Source organism: Hippoglossus stenolepis, chromosome 23 (assembly GCF_022539355.2).
Source record: "Hippoglossus stenolepis isolate QCI-W04-F060 chromosome 23, HSTE1.2, whole genome shotgun sequence".
NCBI classification, from domain to species: domain Eukaryota; kingdom Metazoa; phylum Chordata; class Actinopteri; order Pleuronectiformes; family Pleuronectidae; genus Hippoglossus; species Hippoglossus stenolepis.
The window spans coordinates 1,014,194-1,033,876 of record NC_061505.1 but is presented as its reverse complement, the minus strand read 5'-3'; the positions used below and the strand labels follow the sequence as shown (position 1 = coordinate 1,033,876).

The window sequence follows — 19,683 nt, the reverse complement described above, 5'->3', positions numbered from 1 at the left end:
ACGTGCTCCCCAGAATATAGAGTGGTTGAGTTGGGTTCAAAGGTCAGCTCAGCATCTACCCCCCCGCACAAACAGAACATAGTTAGAGGAAATACCAACCAGACGTTTGTTCTATACGTTTACAGTTCATTCATATACTCACTAATCTTAGTAACAACATACACGAAGAAAAATGGGATGAAATATACATATTAATAAAGATAGAGAGCAATAAAGAAAAGAGTTGACTCACATTCAGTGTGTCCACAGGAGAGGAGTGTATTCAGCACTGAAAGAAACATTGGTATCTCATCAGACATTATTAAACCTGCTAAATAATCAAACACAGTACAGACTCTAGTAATAAGTCTATTAGTAAGTACTGTTATATTGTAAAAGCGAGTATGAGCAGTAGTATTAAAACTACCCATCAAAGAAATTGTACAAAAGTATGAAATGGCTTGAGAATCAATAACTTGATGAATAAAAGAAGTTAAAATATCAGTAATCTACTGTGTTTGATCCATTTATCTGAATTCATGTGGATCAGATGATTGTTTCTCTGATAATCATCGGGACAATATTCACAGCAGTAACTTTAAAGTCTATAATTCCCATTAGATCATCACAATGTTTGATTTGTTTCTAAATCAACTTTTCTTATATCAAATTATCTTTTGGCAAATAAATCAATGAATCAGGTATAAAATTGGTCTTTTTTCATCTGTCGTGCATCAAATAATCAATTTAAAGAAAATATAGTTTCCACTTTCTAACGGTTCTCCAACAATCACAATTTAGTCTCAAATAAAAGTTATTTAAGTGCGTGTAACAGAATACATGCGGCTGGTTACCTCTGCACATAGATAAAGACATTTCAGTTTCAGCGGCTGTTGCTGTGGTTGGACAAACATCTAATAAACACTTTGCATTCATAGAATAAAAGTTAGTGATACTCACAGAATAACGACAGCACACCGAGCACAGAGTGCCCCATGGTCCCATCCAGCAGCGCCACTCAAACACACTTCAAGACAGGTAGAGAATCAGAGGAACACATCTCTTATCAATATGAGAGAGGGAGGTGTTCGTGCACTTCTGTTTTCTGACTCAGTTTGCTTCTTCACAGGAACCTCACACCCCAACTCTGAGGTTGCTTGTACTTTAATACGCTTCAGTCCAGTTCAATCAATCTGCAAACACTAATATATCAGTTCTCTAACTGGGAATCATTCACTGGGAAACTGGTGGAAAAGTCCAACATGTTCATTTAAACAAAGTGAAAAACGACCGGCCCCTTTGTCCGTTTCTGCACCAAACTCATTGGGTTCTTGGTTCCATCCTTCTGCCAAGTTTTGTGGATATTGGTTCAGTAGTTTTTGTGTAATCCTGCTGATAAACCAACGAACACAACAATGGACATGGGTGAGAACATGAGCTCCTGGGTGGAGGTAGCGACGGCTTCATGGAGATCAGAAGATAATATATCAATTGATTGAGTCTTTTCAGGATCCTTCCTCTGACTCTAGATGCTCTGCATGAAGACTGCTGCTTCAAATGAAACTTTTAAAGAGCATGTATCTATGATGTCTGAAATGCTGGTGATCACCTTCAATCACAGTGTGAATAAGAACAGAACAAGAACCATGTGCAGCAGGAGTTTTAATTCATCACATTCACTTTTACCCAAACTACAAATAGAACTGTAATTAAATGTAAAAAGCCTTTTGATGTGACTAGGTTGCTGTCCTCTGTGAAGACAGTTGTGTCTCCTCTCCTTCCTCTGCAGTTGTAGATGCCTTCCTCTGAGATGCTGATTTCATCATCTGTTTCATTATATCTTAGGATCTGAGCTGCAGAGGAGGCTGAGGTTCTTCTGAACCAGTCGTATCTCCACTCAGCGGCGTTATCCACAGAGCAGATCAGTGCTGCGCTTCCCTTTCCTGTGATGGTTGTGTTATGGGCAGTCAGCCTGGGCCTGGGTTTATTGGCTTTCAAAGTGCGTGAGAGAAAATGAAAGACAAATTAAATGGGGAGAAAAGATTAAAGCGTATGAAGCAGAATTTCACTCAGTAGAGGACAAAGTTCTGATCGTAAAATATATAAGACAGAAAAGGTCTAATGATGAATCTCAACATGTAAAAGGTTCATTGAAAGTATCAAATCATCTTTTGGCAAATAAATCAATAAATCAGGTGTAAAATTGGTCTTTTTTCGTGTGTCGGGCATCAAATAATATATTTAAAGAAAATATAGTTTCCACTTTCTAACGTTTCTCCAACAATCACAATTTAGTCTCAAATAAAAGTTATTTAAGTGCGTGTAACAGAATACATGCGGCTGGTTACCTCTGCACATAGATTGTTGCGATGATGGCTGAGGTTCCATGTTTACTGGGTAAATAAACTAGGGTCAGCTGGACATTGTCTCATTGCATTTCGTTCAGTTGTGTTTCAGCTCAGTGGGACGACACAGTCAGAGCTCCACTCTACACATTGATATATGAATGAATAATAAAAGTACAATAAAAAGGTCAAATCATAAACTGTACACAAACACTTTATCACCAGTACAAAGCATATTCAAGTAAATAAACCCCAGAAATCTCATTGTAACAAATCATGAATATGAAAAGTCGTGAAGAAATAAAGAAATGTGCGTCTATGGAAATGTGTAAAACGTGTTGCAGATGCCAGCTTCACATTTCATGTGAAACACTGTGCACATGAAAAATCCCTTCATGCACCAGTGTGTTAGTGGTTCTGTGTGTGTTTATGGCATCATGGATTTAAGACCTTTGGCAATAAATGGCAAAAAGGTGAAAGTGCAGAATAAAAGTGGATGATTTCACACACAGAGGAAAAGTAAGAGATCAGGGGAATAAAACAAACAACCTGCTGGACGTCAGAGGAAGTCGAGATGATGACGTCACATGAAATAGAGTGAAGCAGCAGCTCAAGGTCAACTTTATTATCCCCAAGAGTCCGTTTGTGTTACAGCCAGCAGAGAATAAAGGAAAGTCATAATTCTATACACACAACGCACCAAATGTAGCCTGAAGGAATCCTCAGGTTCCGAATCAGGCCTGAGAGGATCGGGAAGATTCAGACTTGCATTAATGTGGTCGGATCAGGGTCAAGTCTGAATGGACCAGGTTCTGGCTGAATCAAGTGGGTCGGGATCAAGCCCCATTAAATGTGACTGGGTGGTTCTGGTGTTAATGTGCTGGAATGGACTGGTCTGCATTGGGCTCAGGCCTGAAGGTTCAGACTTTGACTCAGGCCCAAACAGATCAGACTGAATCTCCCTCAGACCAGCATTAAAGTGGCCAGGGCCGGAGTCCAGCTGGATCGGATCGGGTCCTGAATCAACTGGAACTAGGAACAAAGCTCAGGCCGTTCTCTACAACATGTTAGCAACAGGGAGGTTGAAGGTTCTCTATAGAACCGGAGCAAAGCCTTTCTAACTGTAGAAGCATGTGTTTGACTGGACATACACACAAACAGCTCCACGGTGGTGCTGTCTCGAGGGCCGTTCTTCCAAAGCCTCTTGCACTGGTATCTCCCAGCATCAGACAGCTTCAGGCTGGAGATCCTTAACCAGATGTTTCCACTTTTCAGTTATTTCCAGATGAAGCTCGTCCTGTACTCAAAGTCCGATTTCTTCATCTCGTGAGTCTCGCAGCCATCCCGGTACAGGAAGACGAAGTTTGGCTGCAGGTGTTCGTTGGTCCGCTCCACTGTTGGAAAGTCTCCACCGTCTGTGAGGTTGAAAGTACACGGCAGAGCCACGTCTCCGCCAGCAAAGGCCCAGACCTTCTCTGGACCATCGGCTCCCTCTGGTGGACCATGCACCGAAGATTCACCTAAAAAACAAACAGTACCACGATTCCATTCATTCTTTCACTTGAGCAGAAATGGAACTGCAGCTCGTAGTCAGGCTCTTTGACATGAAATACAACAAGAGTGTGCATCATGTGCATTAGACGCCACCTCATGGTCCTTTTAGATATGAAATGCAGAACATGCTGGTTTCACCTGGTTATTACAACACGACTGTTTCACTGGGTTTCATCTTCTATTCAGCTGATTGTATTTTCAAGCATTTAACTGTGTGCATGTTTGTGCTTCATAACTTCCGGCTCTGCACTACTTAATTTACATGTTCACATGAAGCTCATTTATAGAGTTAGTTATATAAAGTTATTCAGTAAAAATAAAGTCACGCACCTGAACCTGCACAACAAGGGAGCAGAGCTGAAACCAGGAGGAGACGATAAAACATTCACGCAATTAAAATATTACTGATGTAAATAAAATATTACTTAAAAATTAATTTTAAAAGGCGTTGTCCCTTTTTTATTATTATTATTATTCACAAACAAACAACATTTCTGTTATTGGCCTTCTCCGCCATCTAGAGGTTGATGGTGTGTACTGCATCGTGGTGTCTCACCTGTCGAACATGAAGTTAACTCTCAGCTGAACCTTTAAACCACGTGTTGACATTTACATCATTGAAATCAGGTGTTTTATAATCTCGTTTATACACAACATTAACACGAAGATGAAAGAGAAGAATTAGAGACAAACAAGAGGATTGATTATTAAAACCAGGGCAGAAATATAAGAGGGAAAATGTGACAGAACCATTCCATTAAAACAAAAACAGGAAAATGATGAAGATGATGCAGAGGTGGTGTTTTTATCCAGAAGAAACTTTGTGTCTCCATTTCCTCTCGTCTGGATAATTATTGTAACATTCACCTGACAGCTCCGGGTTCTCACAGACTATCTGAATCATTTACAAAGTTTTATTTGATCTGGTTTCTACTCTTTCCTCATCTATAATATTTCTTATTTCTGTATCTGAGCTGGAATGTTGTGTGACCTTCAAATCGTTTCCTTCAACCCAGGTAAAGATTAAAGGTCAAATAAACCTGAGCAAAGCTGAACAGGGGATTTTTGTGTTGTTCCGTCGTGTAAATTCAAAGAAACAGAAGAGGAACAAACGTTCGTATTAAAGGTGAAAGAATTGATACGGTCACTGAATATAATTTGTTAGCGTGATGCTGGAGGATGCTTTGCGTTTTAGAAAACAGCCTCATCTATATTCATATTTCTACTGTTATTGTAGAATAACAGTAGAAATATCACCTAATATCACCTTATCTTATCTTATCTTACCATATCTCATTGTAATACCTTATCTCATCTGATCTCATCTGATTATATGTCATCTTACCGTATCTGAAGCTATGGTGGAGTGAGTCATGATGTGTTTCAGTGTCCATGGTCCCTTTCAAACCAAACAGGTGAACTTTACAGAGGATGTTGTCATGGAAACGGACTCAGTTGAACAGAACTAAACCTTGTCATCAGTTTTCATCAAACCAGTTTCTCCAGCTGCGTCCAGTTGGGTCCAGATGAGTCCAGCTGTGTCCAATCAGCTGATGGGAGTCTATATGTGCACGCGCTCCTCACTTCCCCTCACTTGGCCGGTGTCGTGTCTCCAGGTCACGAGCTGCGGAAAAAGACGCAGAACAAACTCAACTCGACGCAGAAAACGCGCCGCTGCGACAGAAAGTGAATCAAAGAAGAACAAAGTTTCCTCTTCGGGAGGAAGAAGCCGCTCGTGACGTCACACGCCGGAAACTCCACCACGACGACCCCTGATGGGCGCGTGGGAGCAGCGGGTCGTAGTTTAACTTCGTTTTTGTTTTCACGTTATTAGAAAGTTCTTCGCGTCTTTTTAACGTTTTTCTTATTTAAACGGTTTCATCGTGGACACACGACGGGGTCGAGCACGTCCAGGTCCGACCCTCCTCATCACAGGTGAGTGACGTCACGTGCCTTTTTATTGAGTTTATATTTTAAAAAGTTTCTATAAATTATTCTTTAAGTACATTTAACAAGGTACAATACAGTAGTCTAATAAAATGCTGTGAAATAACATTTAAAGTACAAATAAAGAAGTACAATAAAATTAATGGATTCAATGAAGTAGAACATTTTGGAATAAAATTTATAAAAATAAATTCAAATATATAAAGTTAAATGGAGTAAATTGGAACAGGAGTTAAATATAATGAAGGGGAATTTAAATCGAGTGAATTAAATCTACTAAAGAAATGTTTGTCTTCTCTTGTCTGAACAGAAACTCGGAGACGTGGTCGACTTCGTCCAACGTCTCCAACAACATGAACTTTCTCTCAAAAGGTGAGTGACTTGTGATTTTAGATTTGTTTCACGTTTGTTTTTATATATAAGAAATTATTTTAGCCAACTACTCAATTAAAACAAACTGTCTTAAAACATTTAAATACAATTGATGGAACTGATGCAGTTCAATAAACTCACTCTGCATTAATATATTATAATAATATATAAAATATTTATTTTCATGTCACATTATATTTTAAGATTGAATTTTTATTTTCCAAAATTAACCAGTTCATATCTAAAAGTGAGCCAGTAACATGACATTATTTTGATGGGATATTTTTGTATTTTTGACACGCTGCATTTCTAAAACATGATCTCTGAGAAGCATGGTATTTGTTATTTGGTTTATTTTGTATTTAGTGTTTGAATTAATATTTGCACAGTTTTGATATTCACAGGATATTTGCTCCATTTGTAAATTAGTGTCAGGTGTGTCTATGATTATATAAATTATGAAAATCAAAATCTGACTGTTTACTTTTGTTTTTCTTTCAGGTCGATCTTCAGGAAGATCATCAAACAGTAGGACTCTTTTCTCTTGATTCTTGTTGGCCGCCGAGCCTTTACATGTGTTCATCATGGCCGCCGAGCCTTTACATGTGTTCATCATGGCCGCCGAGCCTTTACATGTGTTCATCATGGCCGCCGTGTCAACATGTCGTTCATCGGCATCCATCTTATCCTTTCTTCTTCGCTTGTCTGTCTGAGAATTGTGCAGCTGATCTGCAGGTTCGACATGGAGCTGTAGCCGAGGAGAGCATCTAGTGGTAGTTTCGCGTACTGCAGTATGAGCGTTTTGTTGTAGGTAAAGTCTGGCTCTGGTGGATTTGTTTGGACCTGCTGAGCTCGTGATGTGGACGAATCAGATGGCTGAATGCGTTTGTGTGAGTTGTTGGATTTAAAGGATCTTCAGCTCAGCAGTTCATATTAAGGTAGAAGACTCAGTGTGGCCTGGTTTGTCCAAAATGGCTGCCGTGCCATTGCTTTCAACTTTTCAATGAGCTTGAAATATGGATAACAAACTTTTCCTTTTTAGGTTGAGTCTACGACGGGTGAGTCCATATTTAAAGTTTTCTCTCTTGGACGGTCGCCGTGTCGGCCTCCCCTCTGTTCTCTTTAGACAGGTTCGTTTTTTTATTTTGTAGAACAGGGGAATAAAACTTGTGTCCTTGATTATTTAAATTGAAATGTGCGTTTCGAGATGAGGGTTGAACAGCTGAGAACAGGGTTTCTGACAACGAGCTCAAATGAAATGTAACGATGTTGGAATAACCACAAACATCCTGCTTTTGACAGGATTAAAAGCAAATGTGAGTTTCCACCCAAATCATTGCTCCAATAATAAGTTAAAAACTGACTATTAATTAATGTTTAAACTCTTTATTTAGTCTGCCCTTAAAAACAAGTATTACCTTAAAACTGGAGATTGTTTCTTCAGTCTGACAAAAATCCAGACTTTGTAAAGCTTGTGTCTAGACCAGTATAAGTCTGTTTCCCTTGTGATGCATGTGATCCTCCGTCCGTCCAACGTGGCCACTCCATGGTCCAGCATTTGGTTCCTGGTGCATTTCCAACCATAGATCCTGAAGGATCTAACCAACAGTAAGTGCCTGTTCTTCTTTTTGGGCTGGGGTTTTGCTTGGCCACCGTGCCATACCTGCATTTCTATTTCTCCATTTGTTCAACAGAGGACCACGCACCTGCTTGTGTCCGTCCAAAATAGTTAAATGCGCATACGTTAAAACATTTTCCCTTGTGTACCACAAGTAAGGAACACTTGTTTTTCGCCGGGCCGCCGTGCCATGGCAGCGCCTTTTCAGCAGCCGCCGTGCCAATCTGTCCTCTTGTCGTGGCCGCCGTGTCACGACTGCTTTTCCCGGCCGCCGTGCCGATCTTTCTATCATGGCTGCTGTGCCATTGCCGTCGGTTCAATGGTACGGAGCCATCGTCCGTTTAAAAATTCGCAAGTTAATCAATTAGGATAAACATCTCCTGAACTAAAAATAACACATTTTCTTAAATTGTGAACGAAATAAATTCAACTTAATAAAAATTTGAACGGAGCATTAAGATTTATTTACTTTTTGTTTTGCTCTAGTGATGGGTGGAAACGGTATCTTTAGGTAGGTTTGGAACCTTCAAGGTAGTGATCTAGAAGAACCAAAATGTTGGGTCAGGACTGGACTGATGTTGGTTTGTCTGAGAACAGAGCACTGATTCAGTAATCTGGTTAGTTTCTGGAATGTAAATCAATCTGAAGGTGCTCTGTTGTGTTGCCACGTGGCCTAAACTTCTATCTCTGTCCCATATGGCCGCCGTGCCTGCCTCTCATCTGTCAAACCAGTACTGGTACATTAACATTTCTCTTTCCATCCTTCATTAACTATTTTTCCTCTGAACAGTAGGTCATGTTGGATCAACACTGCCGCAATTAATAGCTTGTGGTTTGTCTTGGCCACCGTAATTTGATCCAACATAGCTGACTTTCAGCTTGCACGTCCATTTCCTGGTGGAGCTGCATTTCTATTTTCATCCTATAATTTTATTTTGTGATGGATCTGCATCTCTATTTTGCTCCATCCAACATGGCCACATCTGTCCGAAACATCACATCTGGCCGCCGTGCCTCTTGCTCTCTTGCCATGTTTTTCTCTCTCCCAGTGAAAGTGCTTTCTCTTGGCTGCTGTGTCACATTTTTATTTCTGTCTAAAATGGCCGCCGTGCCCGTCTATCATATCTCATCTTTGTTTCATTGGCCTGTTTTGTATTGAAGGTGCAATGTCACCGTCCTACAAAAAGGCAGACTGTGTGGTTGTCTCTCTGTTCGCTTTGTGTGTGTGAGGACTACCCAACAATGACGAGGCCTTTGGATGAAGAAGAGGGCCACGATGGACCCAACCCTCTTGACGAGGCCCCTTTGCCCCAGGATGTCTTAAGGTTTGTCCTTTTGAAATTATCTACATCTGTTTAAACTTTGCTTGTTTTATACTTTTTAATTGTATTCTTTATCACGTGTCAAATTTTAAAGCTTGACTGCTGTGGCCTGAACCTGCCTCTGTGCCAACGGATGAAGACTACCAAGGTACTACTACAACAGCAGACCCCTCCCTCCCTGATGAAGACGGCCACGGCGGACTTCCCTCCTTGAAGAAGACGGCCACAGCGGACCCCCCTCCCTCCCTGATGAAGACGGCCACAGCGGACCCCCTCCCTCCCTGATGAAGACGGCCACAGCGGACCCCCTCCCTCCCTGATGAAGATGGCCACGGCGACCCCTCCTCCCTGATGAAAGGCCACGCGGACCCCCTCCCTCCTTGAAGAAAGACCACAGCGGACCCCCCTCCCGAGAAGGCGCCACGGCGCGGCGACCCTCCCTCCCTGATGAAGCGGCCACGGCGGACCCCTCCCTCCTGATGAAGACGGCCACCGGCGGACCCCCTCCCTCCTGATGAAGGCGGCCACGGCGGACCCCCTCCCTGATGAAGACGGCCACGGTGGACCCCTCCCTCCCTGAGAAGAAGCGCCACGCGGACCCCCTCCCTCCTTGAAGAAGGCGGCCACGGCGGACCCCCTCCCTCCCTGATGAAGGCGGCCACGGCGGACCCCTCCCTCCCTCCTGATGGCGGGCCACGGCGGACCCCTCCTCCTTGAAGAAGACGGCCACGGCGGACCCCTCCCTCCCTAGTAGAGGCGGCCACGGCGGACCCTTCCCTCCTTGAAGAGCGCCACGGCGGACCCCCTCCCTCCTGATGAAGACGGCCACGGCGGACCCCTCCCTCCCTGATAAGACGGCCACGGCGGACCCCTCCCTCCCTGAGAAAACGGCCACGGCGGACCCCTCCTCCTTGAAGAAGGCGGCCACGGCGGACCCCCTCCCTCCCTGATGAAGACGGCCACGGCGGACCCCTCCCTCCCTGATGAAGACGGCCACGGCGGACCCCCTCCTCCTTGAAGAAGATGCCCTTTGCCCCAGGATGTCTTGAGGTATGTCTTTTTAAAATCAACTTCTGTTTAAACCTTTCCTGTTTTGTACTTATGCCAAATAAGTGGAATGGTGTGGCCAGGATGGACCCAACCCTCCTTGATGAAGAAGAGGGCCACGATGGACCCAATCCTCTTTGATGAAGAAGAGGGCCACGATGGACCCAATCCTCTTTGATGAAGAAGAGGGCCACGGTGGACCCAATCCTCTTTGATGAAGAAGAGGGCCACGATGGACCCAACCCTCTTTGATGAGGAAGAGGGCCACGGCGGACCCAACCCTCTTTGATGAAGAAGAGGGCCACGATGGACCCAACCCTCTTTGATGAAGAAGAGGGCCCCGGCGGACCCAACCCTCTTTGATGAAGAAGAGGACGGACCCAACCCTCTTTGATGAAGAAGAGGGCCACGGACCCAACCCTCTTTGATGAAGAAGAGGGCCACGGCGGACCCAATCCTCTTTGATGAAGAAGAGGGCCACGATGGACCCAATCCTCTTTGATGAAGAAGAGGGCCACGATGGACCCAGCCCTCTTTGATGAAGAAGAGGGCCACGATGGACCCAATCCTCTTTGATGAAGAAGAGGGCCACGATGGACCCAACCCTCTTTGATGAGGAAGAGGGCCACGATGGACCCAACCCTCTTTGATGAAGAAGAGGGCCACGATGGACCCAACCCTCTTTGATGAAGAAGAGGGCCACGGCGGACCCAATCCTCTTTGATGAAGAAGAGGGCCACGATGGACCCAATCCTCTTTGATGAAGAAGAGGGCCACGGACCCAACCCTCTTTGATGAAGAAGAGGGCCACGATGGACCAATCCTCTTTGATGAAGAAGAGGGCCACGATGGACCCAACCCTCTTGGCGAGGCCCCTTTGCCCCAGGATGTCTTAAGGTTTGTCCTTTTGAAATTATCTACATCTGTTTAAACTTTGCTTGTTTTATACTTTTAATTGTATTCTTTATCACGTGTCAAATTTTAAAGCTTGACTGCTGTGGCCTGAACCTGCCTCTGTGCCAACGGATGAAGACTACCAAGGTACTACTACAACAGCAGACCCCTCCCTCCCTGATGAAGACGGCCACGGCGGACTTCCCTCCTTGAAGAAGACGCACAGCGGACCCCCTCCCCCCCGATGAAAGCGGCTGCCGGACCCCTCCCTCCCTGATGAAGACGGCCACGGCGCCCCTCCCTCCCTGATGAAGATGGCCACGGCGGACCCCTCCCTCCCAGTGAAGCGGCGGACCCCCCTCCCTCCTTGAAGAAGACGGCCACGGCGGACCCCCTCCCTCCCTGATGAAGACGCCCAGCACTCCCTCCCTGATGGAAGGCAGCGACCTTCCTCCTTGAAGAAGATGCCCCTTTGGTCTTGAGGTATGTCTTTTTAAAATCAACTTCTGTTTAAACCTCCTGTTGTACTTATGCCAAATAAGTGGAATGGTGTGGCCAGGACCCAACCTCCTTGATGAAGAAGAGGGCCACGATGGACCCAATCCTCTTTGATGAAGAAGAGGGCCACGACGGACTCAATCCTCTTTGATGAAGAAGAGGCCACGACCCCCCGATGAAGAAGAAATTGCGGCCCTCTTTGATGAAGACGAGGACACCCTTTGATGAAGGAGGGCCACGATGGACCCAATCCTCTTTGATGAAGAAGAGGGCCATGGACCAATCCTCTTATGAAGAAGAGGGCCACGATGGACCCAACCCTCTTTGATGAGAGGGCCACGGGACCCAACCTCTTGATGAGAGGTCCCAACCTTAAGAAGAGGCCAACGGCCCAACCCTTGATGAAGAAGAGCCCCGGCGGACCAACCCTCTTGATGAAGAAGAGGGCCACGATGGACCCAATCCTCTTTGATGAAGAAGAGGGCCACGATGGACCCAATCCTCTTTGATGAAGAAGAGGCCACGATGGACCCAATCCTTTGATGAAGAAGAGGCCACGATGGACTCAATCCTCTTTGATGAAAAAGAGGGCCACGGCGGATCACCCTTTTTGATGAAGAAGAGGGCCACGATGGACCAACCCTCTTTGATGAAGAGAGGGCCACGATGGACCAAATCCTCTTTGATGAAGAAGAGGGCCACGATGGACCAATCCTCTTTGATGAAGAAGAGGGCCACGATGGACCAATCCTCTTTGATGAAGAAGAGGGCCACGATGGACCCAACCTCTTTGATGAGGAAGAGGCCACGGCGGCCCAACCCTCTTTGATGAAGAAGAGAGGCACGATGGACCAATCCTCTTTGATGAAGAAGAGGCCTGGCGGACCAACCTCTTTGATGAAGAAGAGGGCCACGGCGGACCCAACCCTCTTTGATGAAGAAGGGGGCCACGATGGACCCAATCCTCTTTGATCAAGAAGAACGCCCAATCCTCTTTGATGAAGAAGAGAGCCGCGATGGACCCAATCCTCTTTGATGAAGAGGGGCCACGATGGACAAGCCTCTTTTGAAGAAGAGGGCCACGATGGACCCAATCCTCTTTGATGAAGAAGAGGGCCACGATGGACCCAACCCTCTTTTGAGGAAGAGGACACGATGGACCCAACCCTCTTTGATGAAGAAGAGGGCCACGATGGACCCAACCTCTTTGATGAAAGAGGGCCACGATGGACCCAACCCTTGATGAAGAGAGAGGGCCACGATGGACAATCCTCTTTGATGAAGAAGAGGCCCGACCAACCTCTTTGATGAAGCCCGATGGGACCCCCCTCTTTGATGAAGAAGGGCCCACGATGGACCCAATCCTCTTTGATGAAGAAGAGGGCCACGATGGACCCAATCCTCTTTGATGAAGAAGAGGGCGGCGGACCCAACCTCTTTGATGAAGAAGGGCCGATGACCCTTGAGGAGAAGCCGAGGGACCAACCCTCTTTGATGAAGAAGGGGCACGCGGACAACCTTTAGAAGAGGAAGAGGATAAACCCTTTGAAAGGGCAGACCCCTCTTGATGAAAGCCAGTGCACGACCCTCTTTGATGAAGAAGGGGCCACGATGGACCCAATCCTCTTTGATGAAGAAGAGGGCCACGATGGACCAATCCTCTTTGATGAAGAAGAGGGCCACGATGGACAACCTTTGATGAGAAGACACGGCCCAACCTCTTGATGAAGACACAAGAGGGCCAGATGGACAACCTCTTTGATGAGAAGGGCCACGATGGACCCAATCCTTTGATGAAGAAGAGCGGCGGACAACCCTCTTTGATGAAGAAGAGGGCCACGGGCAACCTCTTTGATGAAGAAGAGGCCACGATGGACCCAATCCTCTTTGATCAAGAAGAGGCCCGGCGACCCAATCCTCTTTGATGAAGAAGAGGCACGATGGACCAATCCTCTTTGATGAAGAAGAGGCGATGGACCCAGCCCTTTGATGAAGAGGCGATGAACCTCTTTGATGAAGAAGGCCACGATGGACCCAACCCTCTTTGATGAGGAAGAGGGCCACGATGGACCCAACCCTCTTTGATGAAGAAGAGGCCACGATGGACTAACCTCTTTGATGAAGAGGGCCACGATGGACCAATCCTCTTTGATGAAGAAGAGGGGCCAACCACCCTCTGAAAAGAAGAGGGCACGATGGACCCAATCCTCTTTGATGAAGAAGAGGGCCACGATGGACCCAATCCTCTTTGATGAAGAAAGGGCCACGGCGGACCAACCCTCTTTGATGAAGAAGAGGACCACGATGGACCCAATCCTCTTTGATGATGAAGAAGACACGGCGGACCCAACCTCTTTGATGAAGAGAGGGCCAGGCCGGCCCCTTTGATGAAGAAGCGGAGAACGATGGACCCAATCCTCTTTGATGAAGAAGAGGGCCACGATGGACCCAATCCTCTTTGATGAAGAAGAGGGCCACGATGGACCCAACCCTCTTTGATGAGGAAGAGGGCCACGGCGGACCCAACCCTCTTTGATGAAGAAGAGGGCCACGATGGACCCATTCTTTGATGAAGAAGAGGGCCACGGCGGACCCAACCCTCTTTGATGAAGAAGAGGGCCACGATGGACCAACGATGCAACCTCTGATGAAGAAGAGGCCACGATGGACCCAATCCTCTTTGATGAAGAGACCAGGCGGACCAACTCTTTGATGAAGAGGAGGACGATGGACCCAATCCTCTTTGATGAAGAAGAGGGCCACGATGGACCCAACCCTCTTTGATGAAGAAGAGGGCCACGATGGACCCAATCCTCTTTGATGAAGAAGAGGGCCACGATGGACCCAACCCTCTTTGATGAAGAAGAGGGCCACGATGGACCCCCAGAGGGCCACGTGGACCCAACCCTCTTGATGAAAGAGGGCACGATGGACCCAATCCTCTTGATGAAGAAGAGAGACGGACCCAATCCTCTTTGATGAAGAGGGCCACGGCGGACCCAATCCTCTTTGATGAAGAAGAGGGCCACGACGGACCCAATCCTCTTTGATGAAGAAGAGGGCCACGCGGACCCAACCTCTTTGATGAAGAAGAGGCACGAGGACCCAACCCTCTTTGATGAAGAAGAGGCACGATGGACCCACCTTGAAAAGGGCCACGACGGACCCAACCCTCTTTGATGAAGAAGAGGGCCACGGCGGACCCAATCCTCTTTGATGAAGAAGAGGGCCACGATGGACCCAACCCTCTTTGATGAAGAAGAGGGCCACGATGGACCCAACCCTCTTTGATGAAGAAGAGGGCCACGATGGACCCAACCCTCTTTGATGAAGAAGAGGGCCACGATGGACCCAACCCTCTTTGATGAAGAAGAGGGCCACGGCGGACCCAACCCTCTTTGATGAAGAAGAGGGCCACGGCGGACCCAACCCTCTTTGATGAAGAAGAGGGCCGGACCCAATCCTCTTTGATGAAGAAGAGGGCCACGACGGACCCAATCCTCTTTGATGAAGAAGAGGGCCACGACGGACCCAATCCTCTTTGATGAAGAAGAGGCCCACGATGGACCCAATCCTCTTTGATGAAGAAGAGGGCCACGGCGGACCCAACCCTCTTTGATGAAGAAGAGGGCCACGGCGACCAACGATGGACCCAACCCTCTTGATGAAGAAGAGGGCCCGACGGACCCAATCCTCTTTGATGAAGAGAGGGCCACGATGGACCCAATCCTCTTTGATGAAGAAGAGGGCCACGATGGACCCAGCCCTCTTTGATGAAGAAGAGCCACGATGGACCAACCCTTGATGAGAAGAGGCCCGATGGACCCAACTCTTGATGAAGAAGAGGGCCACTGGACCCAACCCTCTTTGATGAAGAAGAGGGCCACGATGGACCCAATCCTCTTTGATGAAGAAGAGGGCCACGGGGACCCAATCCTCTTTGATGAAGAAGAGGGCCGACGACCCAATCCTCTTGATGAAGAAGAGCGACCCAATCCTCTTTGATGAAGAGGGCCACGGCGGACCAACCCTCTTTGATGAAGAAGAGGGCCACGATGGACCCAACCCTCTTTGATGAAGAAGAGGGCCACGATGGACCCAACCTTTGATGAAGAAGGGCCACGGGACAACCTCTTTGATGAAGAAGAGGGCCACGATGGACCCAATCCTCTTTGATGAAGAAGAGGGCCACGATGGACCCAATCCTCTTTGATGAAGAAGAGGGCCACGATGGACCCAATCCTCTTTGATGAAGAAGAGGGCCACGGCGGACCCAACCCTCTTTGATGAAGAAGAGGGCCACGATGGACCAATCCTCTTTGTTGATGAAGAAGAGGGCCACGCCGGACCCAATCCTCTTTGATGAAGAAGAGGGCCACGATGGACCCAATCCTCTTTGATGAAGAAGAGGGCCACGATGGACCCAACCCTCTTTGATGAAGAAGAGGGCCACGATGGACCATCCTCTTTGATGAAGAAGAGGCCACGGCGGACCCAATCCTCTTTGATGAAGAAGAGGGCCACGGCGGACCCAATCCTCTTTGATGAAGAAGAGGGCCACGGCGGACCCAATCCTCTTTGATGAAGAAGAGGGCCACGGCGGACCCCCTCCCTCCTTGATGAAGATGCCCCTTTGCCCCAGGATGTCTTAAGGTTTGTCCTTTTGTAATTATCAACTTCTGTTTAAACTTTGCTTGTTTTATACTTTATTAATTCTTTATCACGTGTCAAATTTGAAAGCTTGACTGCTGTGGCCTGAACCTGCCTCTGTGCCAACGGATAAAGACTACCAAGGTACTACTACCACAGCACATGCCTCCCTCCCTGATGAAGACGGCCACAGCGGACCCCCCCTCCCTCCTTGAAGAAGATGCCCCTTTGCCCCAGGATGTCTTGAGGTATGTCCTTTTGAGATGGATCATCCACTTCTGTTTGAACCTTGCCTGTTTTATAATCATGTTAATTGTTTGGGGGTTTTTTGTCACGTGTTGAACCTTAAAGCTGGAATTCTGTGGCGTGACCTGAGGTCAAAGTCTACTGCCCCGACCTCCAGACCTAACCTCCAACTGGAGCAAGTCACCCACAGGACATGGTCGACCATCCAGTTTAACGAGGATTGTGCCACCGCGTGTGGGGGGGGGGGTTCAGAGTCAGGGTCACACGTAGTCAGTCAGTTATTTTAATTGTTTTTTTGTTTTTTTTATTGAAAGTTTGTTGGCGATACATAGGTTGTTTGAAAGTTGTTGAACGTAGTTATGCTGATGTGTTGGATGTTCTACCTCAGTACGTTTTAATCAACCTGGGATGAAAGCAGAATAACGTAGTCATTTGAACAGGATTTCTTACATGATGTGAACTGTTGAGGTTTTGCTAATGGATGATTTTATTGACTGGTTTTTGAGGAGTTGTTTGAATTTAAATTTTACGACAGTTAGTTTGCTTCGATACTGGTTAATTTTAACTGATTGTGTATTCAGCCCATGGATGATGTATTATGAAAAATATTCAGTCTTCATTGGCATCGGACTGTTTGCTATCAAATTATTGATTAATTCATCACACATTAAATATCTGCTTATTTAGTTGACTGGTTCCATTGTATTAAAGATGGAGGTACGTGGGCCAGTTGTGTTTAGACTTTCACCACCAAAATGTTCCTGTTTATTGCAATTTACAGATAATTGGGAAAAGTTTAAAGCTGCCTTGTCTCACTCTGCCAAGTTTAATTCCAACTGAAGACTCAAGTTGAACCTTTCTGTTCAATTAAGTTTAGTATCATGATGGGAGGCCTCCCAGCAGGGGAATTTAACCCACCCCTGCAAATCGTTATGACACTTGCGTACGTTAAACATAATCCGTGATGCAGGGACACTTCTGGACAGTTTCATACGTGGGATTGTCTTCACTCTGTAGGAAGGGCACAGGATAGGAGCGCGTTTGGGTTGTTTGGGACGAGCTAAACTTGGCAGAGAGACAACTCATTTAAACTTTATTCTAATTTATGACCAAATTGAGGTGAACCAGGTTGATGCCAGGTTCTCCTGAGTTACCAGTTATTGACATATCTCAAACTAAGGCATTATACCGTGGGCTGAATTCTAGATGTCTTGTTCAACTGTATTTGTATGTATGGGATAAGTACATAGGATTTTGGTTTCGTGACTATGGTTGTAGACCGTTGGTAAGTGCCCTCCTGTGGCAGAAGTGTGCAGCTGCAGTATTAAGTGTTGATTTCATTAGTGGAAGCTTGACTTCTGGGATTCACATTGTCTCAACTTTTTTTATGTGGACAAACCTTACTAAAGGGTTTGTGATCATTTTGTTCTTGTTTTTGTTGAGTCTTTAGTTCCATTTCAACACTTTGGGGCCACAAATGAGGAGCCACCAGCTGAAATGGCCCAACGGGATTGTATGGTATGGCTGAAATGTATTTTGGATGAAGAGGTTACATCAGAACCTCCTGTACACATCTTTTCAACATCGGCTCACTGTTGTCTTTGCTGTCCAATATTTGTAACTTTCTAGAATTAACAATCTGACATTGATGCCAACTTGATACCACGGTGGACTAGCTCGGTGAGTTATTTGGGACAATGTTTAATCCAACATCCAAGTTTGTTGCATGAGAAACAACGATAACCTGGTTGTCTGGGCGGAGTTCTTCCTCTGCTGTTGATTCTGTTGCTTCTTCCTGAAGTTTCTCTCTGCTTCAACCCTCATTTGACTTCGCATGGAAACGATCCCTCTTCTTTGTCCCCACGTCTCACCATCTCTTTATGTGGCCTGTCGACGCTCACTGCTGCCGTTGCACCTGTAAAAGGAAGTTGTTTTCTTAATTCAGCTTGACTGTTTTCACATGTCTGGGTAGATGTGTCTGTTGACCACTGACTGAGCAGAAAACTTGAAATGCTTGATCCTAATTTATCCAAAGGCTACAATAGACTAATCTGTTTACAAGTCACTCTAAAAATAGAGATTCTGAAATGTTGCGTGTCTTCAGTACCATTTCTGAGGGACTGTAACCCAACCCTCAGTCTGTAAAACAGCTGGGCTTGCTGCCTGTTTTTCTTAATTTAGAGATCAGTGAGGATTTAATGAGTTGGGTTTCCTTATCTACAGAGAACAAGGTAAATTGAGTCGACTCGCATAAGAAGGCAAGGATTTACTCCTTCCCCTTGTTCTCTGTATTTGAGGAAGTCTGGTCATGGACCCTTACAGTGTTTTGCCAGTTTCCAAAACCAGACAAGGATCCATCTGGTTTTGGGGATATCTTGGCAAACATTAGCGATTATTGGGAACATGGTAAAGAATTGCATAAGAGCAAAATACACCATGATCACTTGTAGAGGGTGAGTCTGAAGCATTTGGATGAATCAGGATCAAGCGCTTCTAGTTGTCTGCTTCATCAATGATCGTTTGCCACGTCTTACCAAACACATGAAAACAGTCACGCTGAGCTGGGAGACGCCTCCTTTTGTAGATGTGACAACAGCAGTGAACGTCGGAAGGCTGCATGAAGAGGTGGTGAGACATGCTGACAAAGAAGTGGGATTGTTTCTGTGCAAAGTCAAATGAGGGTTGAAGCGGAGGGAAGCTTCAGGGGGAAGCTACAGAATCTGTAGCAGAAGAAGAACTCTGCCGAGACAGCTTGGAGGTCGCGGTTTCTTATGCAACCAACGGAAGACATTGCGTTAAGCGTTGTCCCGAATGACTAGCCAAGCTGGCCGACTGAGGTGTGAAGTGAGTCTCAGATGTCAGATTGTTGGTTTTGGTGAGTTGCAAATGATGCATGGCACAGATGACTGTTTGCCAATGTTGGAAAGGTGTTGGGTGGGAGGGGTCAGATGCAATCCCACCATCTGAAGGATGCAGTCAGGCAGAACTTGAAATGGTGCTGGTAGTAGTACATAGGAGCCACTGGAGTGTTTGAGGAGCAACTGGTGAACAAGGATTATTCAAGACTTTCTATTTACCAGTATTGGTTTGTGGATGGAGAATAGGTCATGTAGGTGCATGTAAATTGGGTTATATTTTTCTCCTGTATTGTCATGGAAGCCCCCACACAAAATAGTCTATACCAAAAGGTTAGCTGTTGAACCCCCCCACA

The 19,683-nt window shown here is 46.0% G+C and overlaps 1 protein-coding gene and 3 long non-coding RNA genes across 4 annotated transcripts in view; 3 read left to right on the top strand and 1 right to left on the bottom strand.

Moving 5' to 3' along the window:
- LOC118102274 (SLAM family member 9-like) overlaps positions 1–1,395 on the bottom strand; it is a 13,100-nt gene extending 11,705 nt beyond the window's left edge. Inside the window, exon 1 of the mRNA XM_047338946.1 lies at positions 940–1,395. The gene's annotated coding sequence lies outside the window, so the exon portion shown is untranslated. The remainder of the gene's footprint in view (positions 1–939) is intronic.
- A 4,094-nt stretch (positions 1,396–5,489) lies between these two features.
- On the top strand, positions 5,490–9,436 carry LOC118102734. The gene is made up of 4 exons (XR_004694742.2): positions 5,490–5,813; positions 6,136–6,197; positions 6,699–9,140; positions 9,232–9,436. It is a non-coding gene; the product is annotated as an uncharacterized LOC118102734 (long non-coding RNA).
- A 6,663-nt stretch (positions 9,437–16,099) lies between these two features.
- Positions 16,100–19,045, top strand: LOC118102716. Its single transcript, XR_004694733.2, has 3 exons — positions 16,100–16,229; positions 16,317–16,474; positions 16,578–19,045. It is a non-coding gene; the product is annotated as an uncharacterized LOC118102716 (long non-coding RNA).
- A 220-nt stretch (positions 19,046–19,265) lies between these two features.
- LOC118102715 overlaps positions 19,266–19,683 on the top strand; it is a 1,354-nt gene continuing 936 nt past the window's right edge. Inside the window, exon 1 of the long non-coding RNA XR_004694732.1 lies at positions 19,266–19,683. This exon is cut by the window's right edge and continues 172 nt beyond it. This is a non-coding gene — a long non-coding RNA (uncharacterized LOC118102715).